Source organism: Cebus imitator, unplaced genomic scaffold (genome assembly GCF_001604975.1).
Source record: "Cebus imitator isolate Cc_AM_T3 unplaced genomic scaffold, Cebus_imitator-1.0 Scaffold162, whole genome shotgun sequence".
Lineage (NCBI taxonomy): Eukaryota > Metazoa > Chordata > Mammalia > Primates > Cebidae > Cebus > Cebus imitator.
In genome coordinates this window covers 3,113,022-3,138,270 of record NW_016107477.1, presented here as the reverse complement: position 1 = coordinate 3,138,270, position 25,249 = coordinate 3,113,022, and the positions used below count along the sequence as shown (strand labels likewise).

Sequence of the window (25,249 nt, the reverse complement as noted above, 5' to 3'; positions counted from 1 at the left end):
TTGAAAACACCTAACCATTTCATAGGTATATATATTTTATTTCTGAATTTTTCTTTTTCTTTTTTGAAAGCGAGTCTTGCTCTGTCGCCCAGGCTGGAGTGCAGTGGCACAATCTTGGCTCACTGCAACCTCTGCCTCCCGGATTCAAGCAATTCTCCTGCATCAGCCTCACAAGTAGCTGGGACTACTGGCACGTGCCACCATGCCCAGCTAATTTTTATGTTTTGTGTTTTTTGTTTTTAGTAGAGACAGGGTTTCACCATGTTGGCCAGGATGGTCTCGATCTCCTGATCTACCCACCTCGGCCTCCCAAAATGCTGGGATTACAGGTGTTAGCCACCATGCCCAGGCTATTTCTGAATTTTTCTAAGTGATAAAGAGGAATATAAATATATATACACACATATATACATATATTTTAAAATAACTTCATTTATAACTTGAATTTAACATTATTCGTATAACAATTTAACAGCCCTGGAACAAAAGCCTTTAGGTCGATCTTGAAATGTACTTAATCATTACTGTCTCTCATTACATACCTTGCTGGGGCACCTTCCTTACGTCCCTCAGATATCGTTCCCACCAATGAAAAACTTGTAAGCTCTGTTTCCTCCTTTCCCTCTCATTTTCTTTTTCTTTCTTTTCTTTTTTTTGAGACAGAGTCTCACTCAGTCGCCCAGGATGGAGTGCAGTGGCATGATCTTGGCTCACTGCAACCTCTGCCTCCTGGATTCAAGTGATTCTCCTGCCTCAGCCTCTCAAGTAGCTGGGATTACAGGCGCCCGCCACCACGTCCAGCAAATTTTTTTGTATTTTAAGTAGAGATGGGTTTTCACCGTGTTAGCCAGGATGGTCTCAAACTCCTTATCTCGTGATCCACACGCCTCAGCCTCCCAAAGTGCTGGGATTACGGGTGTGAACCACCGTGCCCGGCCTTTCCCTCTCATTTTCTGTCAGTCCCTGAGCCTGGAGCAGGAATGCCCCATGTGGATCAGTTCCACCATGTTTTCAGCTGGGCTCCCTGAACACACGCTGCAGTAAGACCTGCATATCCAATGCATTCTGCCCTCCAAAATCCACCTGCAGATAGATCCCTCCTGAAGAAACACCTTCCATTTGGGAGTAACTCACAGTTCATGTGAGTACCTAACGCCATTACCCAAACCAACTGAAGATCTTTAAACACTGAAATAAGTCAGCCATAAAAATAATAGATGTAGTATCTGTCATCCTTAGCAATATTTTGTTTAGTATTATTTCTCACATCACGGCAATATGAATCTAGAGGGACTGGAACCAGTGACGGTACAAGAAGTATGAAACTGGTACAATCCACAGTCAAGCAAGATGGGAATAAAGTGACATGAGTGATAGTGGCTCCCCACTCACAGCTGGCTTATGCTGCTGAATTCCACATGTGCACATTATCTGGAAATTTAATGGCTTCAAAAATGTCACTCTGCAGCAAGATTAAATTGGTATACTGTTGATCTTCTATCAGACTATAAATATAAGTGAGAAAGGGGAATTTTTAATGCATGTCATATTGGAATACTACCTCCACTTTCCTCTTGATGATGTTTGTTAAACTCACTAAAAAATTCTGGAATGTCTCTATCTAATAAAAACAAGGCAAGTCACTGATGTCCACACATAGGAAAATAGGGGTCCAATAAAACTGCATATTCTGGATCCCACATTAAGCAATGACATTACAAAATCCAAGTGACCCCTTGAACGTGCAGAATTAATTATCCAAGAATCTAATAAACACAAAGGATGAAATTTTAGAAAGAACTTTCTATTCCAAGTTAAAAATATAGCTGTTCTTTGGGAGGCCAAGGCGGGCGGATCACCTGAAGTTGGAAGTTCAAGACCAGCATGACCAACATGGAGAAACCCCATCTCTCCTAAAAATACAAAATTAGCCAGGCATGGTGGTGCATGCCTGTAATCCCCGCTATTCGTGAGGATGAGGCAGGAGAATTGCTTGAACCCCCAGGAGGCAGAGGTTGCGGTAAACTGAGATCATGCCATTGCATTCCAGCCTGGGCAATAAGAGTGAAACTCCATAGTGAAACTCCATCTCTCTCCCTCTCTCTCTCTCTCTCTCTCTCTCTCTCTCTATATATATATATATATATATATATATATATATATACACACACACACACACACTCACACATACATATATATATATATATATATATGTATGTATGTATATATATATGCTGATTAATTTATGTTCAAGCAAATACCACCTGTTTGTTAAGAAGTCCTGGTACCTGGCATGGAAAGCAGTAACTAAAACAAGGTTTCTTCAGGTGCGTGAATGATAGCTCAGAAAGGGAGGTCCCTCGGTGGAGTACCCAGATCCCATTCACTGGGCAGAATGGTCTCCTAAAGGCATCCACCTACTAATCTTGAAACCTGTGAACATATTTTATTAGGTTGGTGCATAAGTAACTGTGGTTTTGCCATTAAAAGTAATGAAAAAATCGTAATTACTTTTGCACCAATCTAATACATTACTTGGTAAAATGGAATTAAGGTTGTAGTTGGAATTGAGGTTGCTAATAAGCTAACTTTAAGAAAGGAAGATTATCCTAAATTATTCAAGTAGGCCAGTGTTATCACATGACATCTTAAGAGGCAGAATGATGAGTGTGAAAAGCACTCAACTCGCCCTTCCTACCTTTGGAGATGAAGAGGAGGCCACAAGCCAAGGAATGCAGGTGGCCTCCAGAAGTGGAAAAAAGGCCAGGAAATGGATTCTCCCTTCAAGCCCCAGAAAGGAACACAGCCCTGCTGATACCTTGACTTTAGCCAAGAAAAACCTGTGTCAGACTTCTAACCTACTCAACTATAAGATAATTATGTTGTTTTAAGCCACTAGGTTTGCAGCAATTTATTTATAGCAGCAACAGGAAACTAATACAAGGTATACAGTCAAACAGTGTTCAGAATTTTAATATTTTATTACCTATAGGCACTTCTGTTGGCATTTGACTAATCATTTGGCTTTTCTAAAACACCTATCTATCAATAATTTTTCCCAACACAGGCCTACATTTTCTTTTTAACTTATCCTAAACAACTGTCACTTTATTGTAAAAATGCCTTTTTCTCCTAGGAAAAATATAAAAATCACACTTTAAAAATCTTTAGCTCTGATTCTGAATTTCTTGTTTCACAGATATAGGCCTCAAGGTGAACTAGCTATACCGCAGAACTCGAGTTACACTGGTAGTAAAAGGTTCTTACTTGTTAATAAGATTGTGGAAAGCAAATAATTTGGTCTTTAATGCTATTTATTTGTGTTTGTATGTATGTGTTGGAGGGGATACTGGGGGTTAGGTGGGAATAATGGGGAACAGAAGGGATTGTTTTTTCGAAAATTAAAATGAAGTCTCAAAAGTACACCAAGTTGTGTTATGTTAACACAGCTGATGCATTTTCCCACACATTTGGCATTTGCTATCTGTTACAGAAACGTTCATCAACCTGATAGGTGAAAAGATGGCATCTTGTAATTTGTTGATTTGCATATCCTTGATTATAAATGAGGTTACAAAGGTTTTCAAATGTTATTCAGCCTACATACCTATTCTGTAGTTGTCTATATATTATATCCCTTTTCTATTGGGTTATTTTTTGTTGATGTCTACATATTAATTATATTCAGGCTACTGATACTTTGACATATAAACACTAGAAATGTTTTCTCCTAATCTATAGCTTGTTTGAAATTTTGTTTATAGTATCTTTGGTATACAGAAATTTATAATTCTGACATACTCAAATGTATTAATTATGTCTATTATGATTTTAGGACTTTCCCTGCTGAGTTCATAAAGATATTCTCTTATATTTCACTATGTACCAATGGCCTTTCTCTTCCTAGTAGACACAGACAAAGGGGATGAGTTAGCTGTTGGCATGTCGGGTAAGCAGACAGCAGGGCTTCAATGAACACAACTTGGGGTCAGATTATGGTCTCTAAATGCCATTTTCCAGTAAAAGAAACCAGGGTTTATTAGAGAAATGGCTGATTCCAGTCATGGGGCAGACAATACAGAAGATGAACTGAGAATATCCTGTTGTACCAGAAGCTCTCCAAAGTTTTGGGGTTATGTTAAAAAAAAAAAAAAAAAAAAAAACAACGAGACAACTTGAATGAACTTCTATTGGCCAAAGGTGAGATATTTTGAACATCCACATAGTAATTACTCTAAAATATTCAAACATATCACATATGTTAAAATCACTGAATTGATAATGACGCTACTGGTCATCTTACAAAGTCCTATGGCACCAACTAAACTCTGAAATTGGTAAATAAGAGGAATGAACGTCAGACATTTATCTTGAGTTTCCCATATGAACCGCATTTTACAGTAACCTGGCAGGTGAGTAGAGAATGGCCCTTAATAAACACAGAAGGAATGACAGAACTAAGATGTCATCATTTTGAAATCCCTAATAAAATAATGGATCAGGCAATCATCATCAGTAGCTTAAAAAACCATTAAGTGAAGGGCTGATGTGGTACTTTATAATGGATGGACGAGGTTGGCAAAACTGCAACTCACTAATCAATTTCAACCTTATATGCTTCCTAATGTAATGCAATAGGTAGTACAGAACACTACTTAGGAAAGATTCTTACCAAAGTAAGAAAGCTGAATTGATTAATCCTCTAGTGCTAGCCTCAGTTCACAGGAAATGCAGATAACCAAGGGACATATTAAATGACACCATAAGAAAGAATCAGTGAGTTTAGAATGCAGGGAAATTCTACAGGATGGAGAGTTCATTCAACAAATGAGTAAGGTAGGAATGAACCATATTATTCCATATAACACGGAATCATGTATAAAAGGTTATGTAACTTGCCCTGGTCACAAATGAATCAGGTGTGGGATAGGAACAAAAATCCAGGTTTCCGTTACTTTTATTCATTTTTTTTCCTTGTACATTCTGACCAAGATGGCTGATTTGATAGGCTTAGAGTCAGAATCAACTTTCAAATGGGTAATCTGGTTTTTCCAGGTTTCAGTGGAGATTTGTAGAGAAATGAATTGAGATGCATATGCCGTATGAAGCCACTGAAGAAACTATTCCAAATGTATAGTTCAAAACATAACAATAAGGCTGATTTTTGAAAACAGAAAAATAGCTTCACTTGTAATTGAGTATTTCATCCTGAAAGAGGGTTCTCCTTTTCCTCATTAGCTGTCTTTCCCCTTTTCCTGTGATTGAAGAGTCACATGATTTAAATAAAGAGTAAACTGTAGCCTACTCAGGTGATTGCTGCATGATTCTTAGAAGCAAATAACACAGACACAAAAGACATTTCCTGAAATGTACAGCAGACTTTCAAATCATCTTTCTCTAACTAATTAGCACAGTAGAAAAATTGGGTTTCATCATTAAAGAAGCCATCTGCTGTCTGGCCAACAGTGCTGACAACTTTCGGGAAATACCTACCCAGCAGGTATTGTACATTCTTTTGATTTCTGAAGTGAAAAGAAAGACTCTACCATACTTCTCCCCAACCCAAGGAATTGAAACACAATGACCTAGTCTGCCTCACACAATGGATGAAGCTTTTCACTCACATCAAAGACTTAAGAAAGAACAAACACTAGGTAGAAGGTACTTGAAAGCTAGCCTTGTATATACTATATACACCAAGAGAAAATTTATGGTTTTGCTTAATTTCTAAAACACCTATCACTCCCCCCACCATATTAAACATCAAGAAAGCTGACATATATTGGCATTTGACATAAACCACAATTCCTAAATTGTGTGAAGTGTTACTTTGAGCAGTCTGAACAGATCAGACTTCTGTGGGGGAGGGGACAGCAAAACTGAGCCCAAAGCATCTTCAATCAGATGCAAATTTCTCTTTCAATCATGTAACTTTGGATTGCACTGGTGGCTGGAGACAGGCTTGTTGCACTGCAGAAGGATCTGTCCATTCACTTTGTCACAAGAAGAGCATTTCATTCTGCTCATGATGCTTGAAGACATAATTCTTTGGAAGTAATTCTTAATCTTTTAAAAATAAATAGTTCTTTAAAAAAATCTATAATATTTGAGGTTGACTTAGATGAAGAGAAAATAGAAAAACCTTTTGTTAGTCCATCTAACTCTAGGCCACTGACTTCACACCTCCTTATCGACATTTCATTTTGATAAGACACAAGAATTAACTCTTCACTCTTAGGATTACTACGACATGGCTATGCATTTCAGTTTATTTATAATTAGTCAACCAGTTTTTATTTATTATTTATTTATTTTTGAGATGGAGTCTCGCTCTCTTGCCCAGGCTGGAGTGTAGTGGCACAATCTCAGCTCACTGTAACCTCCACCTCCCAGGTTCAAGCGATTCACCTGCCTCAGCCTCCCAAGTAGCTGGGACTACCAGCATGCGCTACCACACCCAGCTAATTTTTGTATTTTTAGTAAAGACATGGTTTCGCCATGTTGACCAGGCTGGTCTCGAACTCCTGACCTCAGGGTGATCTGCCTGCCTCGGCCTCTCAAAGTTTTGGGATTACAGCCGTAAGCCACTGCTCCGGTCTATTACTTAACTTATTTTTAAGATATGGTCTCACTATGTTGCCCAAGCTGGTCTCAAACTCCTGGGCTTGCAATCCTTCCGCCTCAGTCTTCTGATTAGCTGTGATTAAAGGTACAAATCACCATGCTTGGCTCAACAAATGCTTAGAAAACCAAATAAAGTATAAGTTGCCTATAGTGAAACACTGGTGTCATTCTGTGGAAGGCCTTGGAGGTAAAGCTGAGAAGTGGGTACATAATTCTTAGACAAGGAAAGTCCTGCTGAGCAGGAGAACAATATGATGGGCATTACATTATAGGAAAACTGATTTTCCCTTTTCTCTTTTCTCCTACCTCCATTAACCACTCTTCCCCATTCTGATGAAAACTTATTTCAATTACTAAATAGCAGCAATCTGAAGACATCCTGTCCCCAGCCCCCATTATCTGTCAGTTCCAGGTTTCCTTATGAAAGACAGAAACTTTCAAAATCTTGGTTTGATGGAGAAAGCATGTCATCTAGTTTGTAGGGGGTTGATGAAGATGAAATAAGAATACATGTAAAGCACACTCCCTATACGTGGTAAGGACTCAACAAATAGGAGGGAAAAATGAGACAGAAATTTTCCCTAACAGCTTAATTTTGTTTTAAATAGCACTGTGATTTCTTTTTGGATATTAGGATACCCATGAAATGTGTCTTTTCCACTATTCATTCTGTTAAATCAAACTAAAATCTGGCCTGAGAAAGCCTCCATATTGCATACTTGAGTTCTTATGGATGAAACACGACCTGTCTTAGTAGGTCAGTGTTAAAAGCAAATCTTTAGCCACATTAAACTTAATACAGTTTAATTAAGCAAAGAATGATTATTGAATCGGGCAGCCTCCCAGGCCAAAGTAGGCTAAGAGACTCCAGTGTAGCCACATGGTGGAAGACAATTTATGGACAGAAAAAGAGAAGTGATGTACATACAGAAAACTGAAGTGAGGTACAGAAACAATGAACTGGTTACAGTGTGGTGTCTGCCGTACTTGAATCCAGTTTGAGCAATTGGCCACCTTTGGCCAAAACTTGGTGACTGGCATAATAGGTTACGGCCTGTTTACCCTTCCATTTAGGTTACAGTTCATGATGCACACAGAAACCTGTATGTCAAACTTAAAATATGTAAGGAGGAAGTTTTAGGCTAAACTCGATTTAATATCAGCAGACTGAACACCTAAGCTAGTAGTGTGCTTCTGTAACAATAGCTGAGCCCCAGCCAAACCAAGCACTGGACTTCATCCACTCACAGATGAACAACTGTTCAAACTGTATTCAAATAAGGTAAATGCCACACTGTAATCAGTCGGGCTGTTGTACCTCACTTCCATTTTCTGTGTGTCACTTTCCTTTTTCTTTTTTTTTTTTTTTTTTATACTTAAGTCTTGAGGTACATGGGCAGAACATGCAGGTTTGTTCTGGTATACATAGGTACACACGTGCCATGGTGGTTTGCTCCATCCATCACTCCCTCATCTACATTAGGTATTTCTCCTAATGCTATCCCTCCCTAATCCTCCCAATCCCTGCTATCACTCCTCTAGCCCCCCAACCCCTGACAGGGCCTGGCATGTGTCTCCTCCCTGTGTCCATGTGTTCTCATTGTTCAACACCCACTTATGAGTGAGAACATGCAGTGTCTGGTTTTCTAGTCTTGTGTCAGTTTGCTGAGAATGATGGTTTCCAGCTTTATCCATGTTCCTGAAAAGGACATGAACTCATACTTTTTTATGGCTGCATGGTATTCCATGGTGTATATGTGCCACATTTTCTTTGTCCAGTCTATCATCAATGGGCATTTGGGTTGGTTCCAAGTCCTTGCTATTGTGAACAGAGCCACAATAAACATACATGTGCATGTGCCCTTATAATAGAATGATTTATAATCCTTTGGGTATATACCCAGTAATGGTATTGCTGGGTCAAACGGTATTTCTGTTTCTAGATCCTGGAGGAATCACCACACTGTGTTCCACAATGGTTGAACTAATTTACACTCCCACCAACAGCGTAAAAACGTTCCTATTTCTTCACATCCTCTCCAGCATCTGTTGTCTCCTGATTTCTAATGATTGCCATTTTAACTGGCGTGAGATGGTATCTCACAGTGGTTTTGATTTGCATTTCTCTAATGACCAGTGATGAGGAGCATTTTTTCATATGTTTGTTGGGTGAACACTGATGCAAAAATCCTCAATAAAATACTGGCAAACCGAATTCAACAGCACATCAAAAAGCTTATCCATCACGATCAAGTAGGCTTCATCCCTGGGATGCAAGGCTGGTTCAACATATGCCAATCTATAAATGTAATTCATCATATAAACAGAACCAATGATGAAAACCACATGATTATCTCAATAGATGCAGAGAAGGCCTTCAACAAAATTCAATAGCCCTTTATGTTAAAAAACTCTCAATAAACTAGGTATTGATTGAACATATCTCAAAATAATAGCTATTTATGACAAACCCACAGCCAATATCATACTGAATGGGCAAAAGATGGAAGCATTGCCTTTGAAAACCAGCACAAGATAAGGATGTCCTCTCTCACCATTCCTATTCAACATAGTATTGGAAGTTCTGGTCAGGGCAATCAGGTAAGAAAAAGAAATAAAGCGTATTCAATTAGGAAAAGAGGAAGTCAAATTGTCTCTGTTTGCAGACAACATGATTGTATATTTAGAAGACACCATCATCTCAGCCCCAAATCTCCTTAAGCTGATAAACAACTTCAGCAAAGTCTCAGGATACAAAATTGACGTGCAAAAATTACAATTATTCTCATACACCAGTATGAGCATCAAATCATGAGTGAACTCCCATTCACAATTGCTACAAAAAGAATAAGGGATGTGAAGGACCCCTTCAAAGAGAACTACAAACCACTGCTCAAAGAAATAAGAGAGGATACAAACAGATAGAAAAACATTTCATGCTCATGGTTAGGGAGAATCAATATCATGAAAATGGCCATACTGCCCAAAGTGATTTATAGATTCAATGCTATCTCCATCAAGCTACCATTGTTTTTCTTCATGGAATTGGAAAAATCCACCTTAAACTTCATTTGGAACCAAAAAAAGGGCCCACATAGCCAAGATAACCCTAAGCCAAAAAAAAAAAAAAAAAAATCCTGGAGGCCTCATGCTTACCTGACTTCTGACTATACTATAAGGTTATAGTAATCAAAACAGCATGGTACTGGCACCAAAACAGAGATATAGACCAAGGCAACAGAAAAGAGGCCTCAGAAATAATGCCACACATCTACAACCATCTAATCTTTGACAAATCTGACAAAAACAAGCAATGGGGAACACCTATTTAACAAATGGTGTTGGGAAAACTGGCTAGCCATATGCAGAAAGCTAAAACTGGATCCCTTCCTTACACCTTATACAAAACTAAACTCTAGATGGATTGAATATTTAAACATAAAACCTAACACCATGAAAACCCTAGAATAAAAACTAGACAATACCATTTACGACACAGGCATGGGCAAGGACTTCATGACTAAAATATCAAAAGCAATGGCAACAGAAGTCAGTCAAAATAGACAAATAGGATCTAATTAAACTAAAGAGCTTCTGCACAGCAAAAGAAACTATCCTCAGAGTGAACCAGCAACCAACAGAATGGGGAAAAAATTTTGCAATCTACCCATCTGACAAAGGGCTAGAAATATTCAGAATTTACAAAGAACTGAAACAAATTTACAAGAAAATCACTATCCTTTTTCTATTTATAAATTTTCTCCGGCCTCATGGCAGCATTGGGTCTCTCTGAATCTGTGCTCATTCTGAGGGCTGCCTGATTCACTAATCATTTTTCCTTGCTCAATTAAACTCTGTTAAATTTAATTTGTCTAACGTTTTTCTTTTAACAATCCATTCAACATTGCATAAGCACCCCTTGTGAGCTTAGCATTGGGCTAGGTGCTTGGGATGCAGGGTGATGATGACAGTCCTGGCCTCTGAGAAACTCACAGGTACTGGGATAGACGGCATGTGAAACCACCCACCACAGTGACATCAATACAGGCTCTATAAATTGCCAGGGAACGCAGGGAAATGAATAAGTAAACTCTGAGCTATAATTTGGATAATGTGTTTCTTCATGACCATTGCTATCCTCGTCTTCCTTGACGAATCCCTCCAATTGTAGTTTGCAAAATAAACACTCTGTCAAATCTGCAATAGTTCAGTGGGAGAAAAAAGAAAAACAAAAACAAAAACAAAAAACAGTTCAAGTCTAAGTTGTGTCAAGTGCCTCTATTTTTCAAAAGCAATCACTTGACTATTATTTCATCTGATTATTCTCATTTTGTTCACTGAGATCTTATTTCATAAGGGTTTTGTACAGTCTGCTGATGAAGAAACTGCCCTCACGCTGATGGTTCTCATGAATGATTATAAAGGAGATGTAGGGTTTAATAATATCCATTAGCACATAAATGCTTAAATTTAGTCCAAAGAAAACCTAGGTATTAAGAGCATCAATTCAATGCAATTCAATGGTAACTGAATTAAAGGTAATTCAATGGATGACCAAAGAAAACACCCTTATTACAAAGCAAACCAGCAACTGCAGTCGCAAGTGTCAAAACAGATATCCAAGAGTTAGATTAAGTCTTGGCTCTTTTGCTCAAAGGAGTCTTATTCAGGAGGAACTACAGCTCTCCTAACTCTTTCCTAATAAGCTTTCCTCATTTAGTGGACCCACGCACTACACATTGTGTTTTACCTTTCTTCTTTCCTTGACAACTGGTTTTAAGTGGGACAGGTACACATAAAGAATGCCCCAATCCTGCTGGTGGAAGCATAAAGTATAAATTTCTTAGCCTTTTCAGAACAGCAAAAGAAAAATGAATCTTTTGGTGGGATATATGTATGTATATGTGTATTGAAAAGTAAGAGTATCTTATGACTGTTCTGTGCTATATAAAAGAACTCTGATAAATGGCTTGCATTATGTAATGTCTGCATGCTCAAAAAAGCAACTTGGTACACAGTTTGAAGGACATAAATTCAGAAGCACTAAAATATTTTAAAGTTCGGAAGTCATCATTCATAGTTTCCAGATTTTTTTTGGTCTTGTTTTTTCCCTTCCTCTCCCATCTTTTATCTCCTTCTCTTTTAATTCTCACCATGTTTCTTCAGTCATTTCATATTAAAATGTGCAATTCTTTTAAATTATCTAGTGATTGTACCATGCTGTAAAAGAAAATCCTAAGCCCCTCACTGACGTGTAGCCAAGAGGAACTCAGAAAAATCTTAAAAACTGAGTTCCTGGCTGTGATGGGAAGGTGGGTCAGACACACCTCATTATAGCACCCCCCGCACCCCACTTTTGTAGTTTAGGCGCAATAACTGACCAGCATTAATGTTAAAATAGAGATCATTAGATTGACAAAACACACTCTTTGTAGTAATAATATACTATACTAATAATAATTATAAAAAATACGAAGGCAAGGGCTAAGTCATGCCTGCAAACCACTGATTTTGCTAAACAGGTCATATCGTGGCTGACTCTGACATAGCATGCTTACCTTAACTTAAAGCATTCCTTTCTGCTAACTCCAAGTTTTTAGACAAAACTTTGTTCCTTTAACCAACTGCAAACTAAAGAATCTCTGAATTCATCTATGACTTGCAAGCTTCCGCTTCAAGATATCCCACCTTTACGGACTAATCAGTACCTTCCATGTACTGATTCATGTCTTTGCCTGTAACTCTTGCCTCCCTGCCTGTCTAGACTTTGTCAGGACCTCTTGAGACTGTGTCTCCTTGGGGCACGGTCACTCATATTGGCTCAGAATAAGCCTCTTCTAAGTATTTTAGAATTTAGTTTTTCCATTAACAGTGCACTTATTCCTCAGTACACTCCAAGGTACCATCAGAAGATTAGACCTTGCAGAAATACTGAAGCTAGAAACAATGCCTTCACTGGAAGCAAGGGGACGTCCTATGTCCTGCAAGTCTCCACGACGTACTGCATGAGGCAGGGAGCTCCATCAGTTTCCCTCCACGCTCTTAGAACTCCCAGAAAGAAATCTTGGCTATGATCATTCATGGAGAGTTTTTATCTTCCTGAGTTCTAAGAACCAAGAGTCGCTACTCCTTTCTCAAGAACACGTTCGGAAAAAGTAGCCAAAGAACCTAAATTCAACTTATTCTTTACGGGGCAGCACACCAGTGTTCCATGCAAGAACTGCCAAGAGAAATCTCAAGGCAGGCACTGCTCCTTTGTGTGTGTGTGTTTTAAACACGTAGAAGGTTCTGACAACCATTACCCATGCTTCATGCACAAAACTAGGAAAGAAGAAGACAGAGGACAATTGAAAATCAAAAAATCTCTTTCCTTTGAGCTCTACACTGTCCCTCTCCCATGGCTCCTCCTGTCCCCACAAGAGTGCAACAGCTAATGTGCTGTTTATTCAGAACCACCTACAGAAGTTAATAGACAGTTATAAACTAATTGAGTGCCTCTGCAGTGCTGTCTCCCCATTCATCTTGCTTATTCAATTTAACTCCCTTAGTCTTCCATAAGACACAGTGTCCCTGCTGCTCCAAACAGTCGCTTGCTGCAAGAAAGGCCCTAGAACAACAGGAAGCTAATAGTTTAACCGTTCCTCTAAATTTGTTTGACAAAACTGACATTTAGTGCATTATGTCACGTTGTTGGTAATCTGCAATTTACCCCCGGGCGTGCAGTGGATGCTCATTTTATTTACCTCTCATAGTTAAAAGCGTAATTAATATTCCACTCTGTAACAAAGATTAGAGACTTGACAAACATTGTAATTTAAATTCTCCATTATAGCAAACATTAAAATCAAACATCTTACACACGCCCCACTGCATAAAGGACATGTGTAGCTGTAATTTAACTTTTTAGTTTTTAATACCACAAACTAATTTCTGCTGTCAGTTTAATGAGCTAGAAAACACAAATCTTGTTGCTCTCTGTGTGGGCACGGGCTGGGAGAGCTGAACCGATGGGAAACAGTGCACTAATTTCTTTTAAAACGTATTTCTAAAAGTGCCAACCAAATTGTATTTCTGTAATCTGGTAAATACAATATGATACTATGGATCCCTGATAGCATGTTAATGGTTTAAAAAAAAGTGCAAAAATAAAACATTTCAAGAAAGAAACAAAGAAATTAATATGGCATTTTCTGAAGTAAAGGTGGTATGTGTAGTGATGTACGGAAATATATGAATACTGACCACAAAAAAAAAAAAAAAAAAAAAAAAAAAACTAACAAAAAAAAAAAAAAAAAAAAAACCCACAAAGCCTCAACAGTGCATACTGAGACTCGGCTCTGAGCAAGGTGAACTTTATGATGTACATTGGTGACCGGGAGCCATCTCCAGGGCACTAAACGTGGAACAGAGTAGCCAGCCTGCGGAAGGAGTTATCAAAGAAACAATACAACCGTTCTAATTCATGCTAATTTTCACTGGAATCTCAGCTTCATCAATTTTATATGACTGATTAAAACTGCTATGTAGAATACCTTCAGGCAACTAAAATGGTTCGTTAAACAAGGAAGCAAGCTGGGAATTACTAGTAATGTAACAAATTTGTATACTAGGAATTTGATGTCTTTAGAAAGAATGTAGGTGGAATATTTGTGTTTAAACACCCCCACTCCCATCGGAGCTGGGCGCAGGGGGAAGGAAGAAATGACTAGATCTCAGGAGCTCCTGTTCCTCTGCTCTTCCTCCTTGATACGCAGAAACTTACTGACTTGCCGACTTCTGTACAAGACTTCATTAGTCACTGCCAACTTCAATCTGTTTCAGTTATTTTACATTCAGATCCCAGGAGGAAGTGTACTCTCTGCTGCAATTTCAGGCTAAACCAAAGATAAACTGATTCACTTTAGAAAACGACAAGCCGGCATGTTCCAACTTACACTAACATCTCACAACACAGAAGAAAGTATGTGTAAACATTATTAACCTTGCCATAGTATTAAATGAAATAGATAGAAATTTCTAAGGAAGAGGGTTTCAAAATGGAGTAAGAGTCACTCTAGACAAAGTATTTCCATAAGCAATATGGTTCTAAAGTCCAGTACCTCCACTTCCTTTAAACCAGCATATATGCAAGAGCCCTCCCTCGATAGAGTCTCCAGAGAGGAAAACCTTGTACTCTCTCAAGAATCCCATCAGCTTCACTGGACAAGTTACTTGATTACTCTTGCTGAATATTAACAGTATATTAGTTAATAGCATTTAAAATAAATATCTGGCCAAAAAGAGCATTCACTTCTATGAAATACATGCAATTTCCCATAAAATGCCTAGGCATGCCCCATGGAAACAGTATGTTATCATATGACTCAGAGACAGTGTGCCAGCTAGTTGGGAAAAAAACAAAAATATTTTTTGAAAGGGGTAACCAAATGAAAGATTTGGTCTTTCAGAAAAACAAAACAAAACAAGAAAAATGATCAAAAATAAATTAAAACAGGTATATTACCACCCTCATCACAATGAATGAGAGAAAAAGTATCAAAAAGAAAGATATCAGCAGAATGTGTTTTCTTTGCCTTACAAGATGAGCAATAACAGGATTTATATATCTGAACTGCTATTACTGTTATATGTAGATATGACAGACTGTGGTTCTAGAATTGAACAATTTATTTATTATTGAGGTTAATTAAAATAGGATGCCACGATCCCTTTCAAATAAAAATTCTTGTTATTCAAAATTTTGGTGCACAAAAATTCATATCTCCATATATTTGAAGTCACTGGGACAATTCCAGATACAGAGGATATGCATAAACAGACAATCCTATTGGAAAGAAGTAAAAAGAGAGAGAGAGAGAGAGAGATATCTGGGGTTAGAAACAGAATGACCGGGTTTTTATATCTGTGAAAAAAAGGAAAAACTTTTTTTTTAATTAAAGAAATACAGGTTTTTGCAACAAAATCAATTAATATAAAGGGAAAGAAAGGAGACAGAGAGAACTACACTCTTCTGTGAGAAGCCCTTTGGCATGTGCTTCAGTGGAAAGGAATCACAGCTAGACCTCAGGCTAGGGAAACCTTGTTATTAACAGAGACAAGGCTGGGTTAAGCGAAATAGGTTAAATAATGGTTACTCCAAGCCTTGTTTCACTCAAAGCAGCCAAGTTACTCTGCTTCTCAAGGAACCAGATAAGAAGTACCAGTTGCCTGGTGCTGTGATCCTGTAATCCCAGCATTTCGGGAGGCCAAGGCAGGAGGATCCCTTGAGCCCAGGAGTTCTAGCCTGGGAAAAAATAGTAAGACCTGGCCTCTACAAAAAATGAACAAAAAAATTTAGCTGAGCATGGTGGCATGCGCCTTTAGCTTCAGCTACTCAGGGGACTAAAATGAGAGGATCACTTAAGTACGGAAGGTCCAGGCTGCAGTGAGCTGAGATCATACCACTGCACTCCTACCTGGGCAACAGATCTTGTCTCAAAAAACAAAACAAAACAAAACAAAAAACAAAAGCACTAGGTAGGACTTAGGGAAAGAATTAAAGCAAGGAATGAAAGAATAACTGAGTCTTAAAACCAGAATGGCTCTGAACAATTGTCTATCGTACCAGGCACATGGGAAAATGGCTCTATTTTAATAGGCATATTTCCAGAAATAAGGAAGATGTTTTTATAAGTTTCTTCATGAAATTTTGGAAATGGCAGCTCTTGAAAAGTTTCTGCCAAGAAGGAGATGGTAAATAAGAATTACTGCATAAAATTTGTTACTACTATTTTAACATATGTTTATATAATTGATGGACTATTCACATGGTACTTCACCTTTATTGTATTATGTGGAATGAAGAGAAACTATTTTAGGGTTCTCACCGGTCACTTATTGCTATTCTTCCCAAAGTTGTTCCTTGACCATGAATTTTCCTATTCATTATTTTTCAGAAGCCCAGTTCTGGATGTCGAGAAGATATTTGTTAAAAGTATAACTGTTATATTTTATCCTGTTTGCTGGGGTTAATAATATGGTCAAAATGGTGTTAGTCAAAGATAGTTAAGCTTGGTCCTATGGAAAAGTGGATTTAAATCATTATCAAGGATGGCTGGGTGCAGTGGCTCACACCTGTAATTTGGGAGGTCAAGACGGGCAGATCACTTGAGGTAGGGAATTTGAGACTAGCCTGGCCAACATAGTGAAACCCCATCTATACTGAAAATACAAAGATTAGCCAAGCATGGTGGTGGGCGCCTGTAATCCCAGCTACTCTGGAGACTGAGGCAGAAGAGTCACTTGAACCCGGGAGGTGAAGGCTGCAGTGAGCCAAGATTGTGCTAGTACACTCCAGCCTGGGTAACAAAGACAGAGACTCTGTCATAAATAAATAAATAAATAAATAAATAAATAAATAAATAAATTCATGAGCAAGGATGCTCTGAATTTCATATTAGAAACACAAACCAACTACTGAAAAGTCTGGATTTAAAACTTCAAAGCGACAGGGTTACTGTAGATAAGAAGAAAAACCCATTAATTGATAAAACACAGAATACTATAAAATATAAAACTATTACTTAATGAAGCCTAAATGTTCTTTGCCATCATGGGTAATAACTAAAACTCTTTAAAAGAACTTAACAAATGAAACTGGAAACACCATTACTCAAACTTTCAAAGCTGTGGTTCAGAAAATGCTACCTAATACTGTCACTGTGTTGCTGTAGATACCCCACCAAACAGAAGCAGACACTTACAGGAATCCAGAGTCGTAACTTTTAAAAAATTTTCTAAAATTCAAGATTAGATTTCTTACCAAAAAAAAGTTTTTATCATAGCTTTAGGGCTACAAGTGGTTTTCGGTTATATGAATAAAAATGAAGTCTGGGATTTTAGGGCACCTGTCACCAAAGTAGTGTACACTGTACCCTAATAGGTAGTTTTTCACGCCTCACTCCCCTACCTGTCCCCCTCCGAGTCTCCAATGTCCATTATACCATTCTGTCTGCTTTTGTATATCCATAGCTTAGCTCCCACCTATAAGTGAGAACATGTGGTATTCGGATTTCCATTCCTGAGTTACTTCATTTAGAATAATGGCTTCCAGCTCTATCCAAGCTGCAGCAAAAGACATTATTTTGTTCTTTTTTTATGACTGAGTAGTATTCCATGGTATATAAATATTTATATAAATATGATTTATCCATTCATCAACTGTTGGGCTTTTGGGTTGATTCCATATCTTTGCAATTGTAAACAGTGCAGCAATAAATGTATGCATGCAGGCGTCTTTTTGATATAATGATTTGTTTTCCTTTGGTTACATACCCACTAGTGGGACTGCTGGATTGAATGGTAGATTCACTTTTAGTTCCTTGAGAAACTGGAGGTCATAATTTCATCCAGTGACCACAGTGAGACTTTCTGCACTCTTCAGAGCTTTCATGTGTCCTTCATGAAGGACTGCTGCTGTAGGATTCTGGCTCTGATTCCACCAACTGTCACCACCAGAAGCCCTCTGTGGGTGTGAACTGGCATCTCAATTGTGGGAGGATTCTAGTAGCTTTGGGAATTCTTTCTCCATCATTTTCTGGGCCTAGATTTATAGCATGATGTAACTAATCCCCACCCTAAATTCAACCCATTCAAAAGTAGTACAAACATGGGTGACAGTTAAATATCTAAACCCTAGGAATCTCCTATTGATGACTTTTGTCATTTGTGAAATATCAAAAGAATGCTGACAAGGAGTCCAGTATATAAGATCACACATAATTCCGTTACCTTCTGCAGCCTGTTCACCCCTGCAATGCCGAGGGCTTACCATATCAAGGTCATGCTGTTACTCTTCGTGTGCAAGAATAATCCTCCCAGAATATACTTAGCATAAGTAACTCTGTTATTTTTGTGATTAAACATCTATAACAAAAAACTTTAAACGCTGTGATGAAATATTCATGACTCACAGGCAAGTGGACAGGGCACCCAGTCATGCTGTGTGTTAGGCTCTGTCTGTTATGTCATTTTTGACTGTTGCATGCTATTTGGCAGGAACCCAGACTAAGCATACAAGAGCTTGAGTTCTGTATTTTCAGGTTGGTCTTCTGGAATACTGCATGAAGCCCAGCAGATGAGGAATTGGCCTAAAGGTGGCTAGGAAGAATGTTCCTGAGATCTGAAGAAGGTAATTGGAATTAAGATGGTTGGTGGGCAGGGAGACGAGACAGACAATGTGCTTTTGCTTTATATTTATACGGTGTACACATTAGTTAAAGTTTTAGAAACCAGGTCTCGCTCTGTCAACCAGGCTAGAGTGCAGATGTCCAGTCATAGTTCACTGAAGCCTTGAACTCCTAGGCTCAAGTGATCCTTCTGCCTCAGGCTCCTGAGTAGCTGGGACTACAGGCATGTACCATCATGCTCAGCTATTTAAAATTTTTTTTGCAGAGATGGGGTCTTGCTATGGCACCCAGTCTGGTCTCTGACTTTTGGCTTCAATCTATCCTCCTGTCTTGGCCCTCACCACCACCACCAAAGCACTGATATTACAGGCATGAGCAACTGTGTCCAGCCATATTTTTATAATTTCTCACATAAATAAATGTATGTCATTGTTGCATACATAATTCATACGTGTGTGTATACACATACACTGGGGAGTAACAAAGAAACATTAACTTTATAATTAAGAAATATAACAATCACTACTACTAATCCCCGGTAGTGAAGAAGGCAGTTTCCAGGCCTGTTGGTAAGTGTGTTACCTGCACACCACACCTGTATTGCCATCTCTGGGGTTGCACTGGCACATGACATTCTCTCCTTGGACCTGCCCACTCCTTACCTGCTCATCTGTCTGTCCAATTTCCGTTCATTCTTTAAGACTTTTCCTCTCAGAAGCCATCCCGGTCCTCCTTCCTACCAGGCATAGGCACCTGGTCTTCTTTCGCAGTCCTGACTCACTGAGATGACAGTTTCTTTTTTCTTTTTAATCCTGGCCCATTCATTCAGCAAAGGTCTTGACATCTTCTGTCCTGGTCTCCCTTCTCACCCAGCTCACCCCCCAGTCAGTCATGCCCCCTCATTCCGTCACAAAACCCTCGACTCCCCAGCTTACCCCTGACACCTGGTCACAGCCCCACACTGAGTCCACTCCCCTCTGGCTGGCACAGCCATGCCAACGAGTGTGTAGCCACGGCCTCCAGTGAGCCCCTCATGCTGCCCAGGAGTTGTGCTGCCGTTCCCAGTGCATTCACCCTTGTCTCCACCACAGAACGATTTCATGCCTCCTCGTCTCTCCTCAGATCTCCCACTCCCACATCTTCACTCTCAGCTTATGACCTTGCTTCATTTCATTAAGAAAAATGAGTCAATCAGAGGAGACCTACACAAGCTTCCCCGAGGTTCTCCACCCTCCACCCTGTTCTGATGCTGAGAAGACTGTGCCACTGAGACCGGCCCACACTTCACCCCTTCCTCTTGTGCAGGAGGCCGCTCTAGCAATTCTATTTCCACCTGTGCAACTCTCCTCTGGTTACTCTTCCAGTTGGTATCTCATTGCTCTGCTGCTTTCGATAGCCAAAGTCTTCTGAAGAGTGATTTATTCTCCATCTCTAATTCCTCTCCAATTTTCTCTGGTACTCGTTCCAGTGAGGATTTTGATCCTATCTGAAACCACGAGTCTTGTGACCTCCATGTTGCTAAATCCAATGGTGACTTTTTAGTCCTCACCTTACATAACCTGCCAGTGGCATTTGGTCAAGATGAATGTTCCTTTCTTCTTAAAACACTTTACTTGGGAACTAACCTTCCTGGTTTGCCTCTACAGCATTAGCAACGCCTTTAGTTTGCTTTGTTAGTTCCTCCTCAACTCCCAAACCTTTTAAAGCAACAGTTCCCCCAGGGCTCACCACCTATACACCTTCAGAACATCACCTGGTCTTGTTTTAAATATCATCTTGTGGTAAGTCCAAATTTCAGATCTCTCCTTTGAACTCCATAGTTTCATATCCACCCATGACCTCTGCTTTTCTACTTGGATTCTATGCTAGTTTCCTAGGGCTGCTGTAAAAAGTACCCTAAATTGGGTGGATCAGAACAAGAGAAATTTATTATCTCACAATTCTAGAGGCCAGAAATCCAAAATCCAGATGCTGATATGGCCATGCTCCCTCTGAAACCTGTAGGGGAGGACCCTTTCTTGTTCCTCTAGCTTCTGGTGGCCCAGATGTTTCTTGGGTTGTGGCAGGAGCCCTCCAATCTCTGCCTCTGTCCTCCCACAGCCTTCTCCCTGTGTCCCTTCACATTCTCTCCCCAATCTACATGACTGTGTCCAAATTCCACCCCCCCTTTTTTTTGAGGCAGAGTCTCACTCTGTCACTCACACTGGAGTGCAGTGGCACAATCTCTGCTCACTGCAACCTCCACCTCCTGGGTTCAATAGATTCTTGCATCTCAGCCTCCTGCGTAGCTGGGATTACAGGTACCTGCCATCACACCTAGCTTATTTTTGTATTTTTAGTAGAGACAGGATTTTGCCATGTTGGCCAGGCTGGTCATGAACCCCTGGTCTCAAGTGATTTGCTCATCTCAGCCTCCCAAAGTGCTGGGATTATAGGCATGAGCCACCACACCCAAGTGCCCTTTTTTTTTTTTTTTTTTTTAAACTTTTAAGTTCCAGGATACATGTGCAGAATGTTTAGGTTTGTTACACAGATATACATGTGACATGGTGGTTTGCTGCACCTTTTAACCTGTCATCTAGGTTTTAAGCTCTGCATAAATTAGGGCTCTCTAATGCTCTCCCTCCCCTTGCCCCCCATCCCCTTTCAGGCCTCAGTGTGTGTTGTTCCCCTCCCTGTGTCCATGTGTTCTCATTGTTCAACTCTCACTTATGAGTGAGAACATGTGGTGCTTGGTTTTCTGTTCCTGTCCTTATAAAATATTGAATTAGGGTCTACCCTAATTGTTTCATTTTAATTTGATTATCTCCCTAAAGACTCTATTTCCAAATAAGGTCACTTTCGGAGGTCCTGGGGGTTAGGATTTCAACATTTTTTTCGCGGGGGGGGGGGACACAATTAAATCCATCACAGATGTCAAAGAGACATTTCAAATTTCTCAGTCCCCAAACAAATCCTGAATTCTTAATTTATCCTTGTCTCCCACCTGGACTTCATTTTCCTACAGTTTCCTTCTCAGAAAATGACAAATCCATCTTTCTAGTTGCTCAGGCTGAAAACCTCAGAGACATCCTTGATTTTTTTCTTGACACTTTAATCTGTCAGCAAACCCTGTTGGGTCCTACCTTGAAAATACATCTGAAATCCGCCCACCTCTCCCCTGCTAACACTCGGGACCAGCCACCTGAGCTGTCGGCACAGCCTCCTGTTTTGTGTCCTTGCCTCCTCCATTGCCATCTCTTGGTCTGTTCTTAACACAGTAACCACACTTAGTAGTCCTCCAAAAGGAACTGGAGACAAGTACAGAAAACGCTTCTGTTCTGCAGTAGAAAGCAGACTACGTAACTCGTTTTTTCAAAACCTTCCAGCAGGACTCCACTGCACTCAGAATAAAAGCTAAAGCCTTTTACAACAGCCCCTATGCCCTATCTGACTTCACTGGCTTCCCCACCAGCCTGGACCTTAACTGCCAACACTGCGTTCCCCGCTTATCCTGCTCCAGCCACACGGACTCCTTGCTGTCCCCTCCCACAGCACGCATGCTCATGATCTCATCTCACGCTCTCCTGTATAGACTGCCGTCTGCTCCCTCTGCCTCAAATTTCTTTCCTCCCCTGATATTCTTCAGGGCTTCCTTCCTCTTTATGAATCACGTGCTCAAGGTGCAGTGACTCACACCTGTAATCCCAGCATACTGGGAGGCCAAGGTGGGAGGACAGCCTGTGGCTGGGAGCTCTAGACCTGCCTGGGAAACATAGTGCGATTCTGCCACTACAAAACTTTTTAAAAAATTAGCTGAGGGTGGTAACTCGCACCTGTGGTCCCAATTCGGGAGGCTGAGGTGGGAGGATCACCTGAGTCCAAGAGTTTAAGTCTGCAGTGAGCTATGATGGCGCCACTGCACTTAAGCCTAGGTGAAAGAGTGAGAACCTGTCTCAAAAAAAAAAAAAAAAAAAAAAAGGCCTTGCCTGTCCACTCTACAGTACTTACAAGTCTCACTTACCCCACTCCCTATCTACCTTCCCGGCTTAATTTTTCTCCACAGTACAAATAAGCTACTTATTTTCATTACATTCCCTCTCTTCCTATCAGAAAGCAAGCTCTACAAAAGAGAGATTTTGTGAATTTTATTCTCCGAACCTTGGAACCTTGCCTGGCTTATCATAGCTGCTCATTTGGAATTTGTTAAATGAATGAAGAGATATATATTCAGCATGTACCTGTGCAGCAGCCATAGTGAGGGTGTTTACTGTGGGATTTAGATAGCTCGCTTGCACTGAAATGAACTGTGCACAAGTGACGTGGCTGCACAGGAGGGCATGCACCAGGTCAAGGCCTGCAGGGTGTGAAAGAGCTCAGCTTACGGTTACAGTGCTGACCAGGCTCATCGTTTGTTGCTTCCCGAGGTTCTAGACTCAGCTCATTTCCTCTGACCTCAGCACTTCCTGTTTCTCTTACTATAAAGAATGTTTAAAGTTTTATTTTTTTAAAAAATATAACACCTAATTTCTGAATATTTTTTGGCAAATACATTTCTCTCAAACTGCCAGACATTTTTCCTAGCTTTACAACACACCAACGCACACAAACATACACTTTTTTTTTTCTTTTGATACAGGGTTTCGCTCTTGTTGCCCAGGCTGGAGTGCAATGGTATGATCTCGGCTCACCACAACCTCCGCCTCCCAGGTTCAAGCCATTCACATGCTTCAGCCACCCAAGTAGCTGGGATTACAGGCATGTGCCACCATGCCCAGCTAATTTTTTGTATTTTTAGTAGACAGGGTTTCTCCATGTTGGTCAGGCTAGTCTTAAACTCCCGACCTCAGGTGGTCTGCCCACCTCGGCCTCCCAAAGTGCTGAGATTACAGGTGTGAGCCACCCTGTCTGGCCAAATGTACTTTTTTATTCAGCAACTTCATTGCTGGTCCAGGAATAACACTGGCATTTATTGATTCATAAAATCCTTTCTTTGCGAGTTCACTCTACCTATTTTATATTTTCTGTCTCAATAAATTGTTAAAATACAAGAACATTTAATATAATTTTTCTAAAAATAATTCATTTTCATTGCATAAAATCTAAAAAATATAGAGATGATCAAAGAAAATACAAACCATTACTTTACTATTCAGAATTGCTAACACTTCAGAATATTCTTATCCAGTCTTTTTTATACATTTTTATTTTAAATGACATTTGGATTTTACTCTACCACTTATTTCATGATTTCTCTGTGTCACAAATTCTTTTTCTGAAAACATAGGTATTAGTGACTAAAAACACTTAATGAAATGTGTACCATCATTTATTCATGTCACCATCATTGGAAATTTAAGTAGTGCCCAAATGTTTCACTGTCATATACAATCCCATGACCATCAGTCCTATCTATAAATCACTGTACCTGAAAATTCCCTTAGAAGAAATTCTAAGTGTATTAGAGTACCTGAGACTCATGTTTAAAAGGGTAGTAATATAAGCTATAAATTGCTCCCCCTGCACAAATTGTACCAATTTCTATTCTCAACAGAACATACACAAGGATGTCCTTTTCACTGCACCCTAACTGAATTTCAAAATTTGTCAATGTGATGTGATAAACAGCATTTTAAAATTTGCATTTCGTTGCTTATTAATGAAGTTGTGCAGCTTTTAATACATATATTGATATCTGCATCTCTTTTGTAAACTGATGGTTCATGTCCTTTGCCCATTTTTCTGTTAAAGTATGTGAATTTGAACCGATTACTTTGGGAACATCAGTCATTTGTTGTTTACTAAAACATTCAGCCTTGATAAAGTCTTTTTGTGCCTCTGCTCATCTCACTCTGCATTTCTCTCTGCTTCCACTACTACAATAGCCACTTCTTGGTGCATCTTCATTTTTTGTTCATCTTCCTGCATCTCTTCTTTTGGTCAATTTTTGGTCTCTTTACTCTAAACTCCAGAGCAATCATTATCCTCAACTCATCCTTTATTTTAAATTATTCTCCTTTCAATATGTATATGTTCTTATGAGATCCATTAGGTTAGGTTACAAACCATTTCCCACATTTCACAGGCCTCACACACTGCCACCAAAGAACAGTGGTCCTAATCACTGGGCACTCCAAATATGCCGTAATGCCAAAATATCAGCGCTGGCTTTAAAAATGTTAGCAATTTTCCTCTTACTAAAATACATTTTCTCTAAGAGGGAAAATGCCATCAAATATAAACAACTCTCAGATAATAGAAATTCATTATGAAACTAGATAAGATTATTTTATATTACATAGTACAAGCTGACACCATGTCCTGAGATGAACCAGTAAATAATTATGTATGAAAGCTAGCAGTGTGTAAATGGAAATATTTCTGGCAGATATGATATCCACTGAACATGTTTTATTGGTAGTGGATGTGTCAAATTATTTTTCTAACTCAAGCATAACGTTTCGTTCCAAATATAACTG

The 25,249-nt window shown here is 39.4% G+C and overlaps 1 protein-coding gene across 17 annotated transcripts in view; it reads right to left on the bottom strand.

Moving 5' to 3' along the window:
- PTPRM (protein tyrosine phosphatase receptor type M) overlaps positions 1 to 25,249 on the bottom strand; it is an 858,282-nt gene that overhangs the window by 179,281 nt on the left and 653,752 nt on the right. The window lies entirely within an intron of this gene.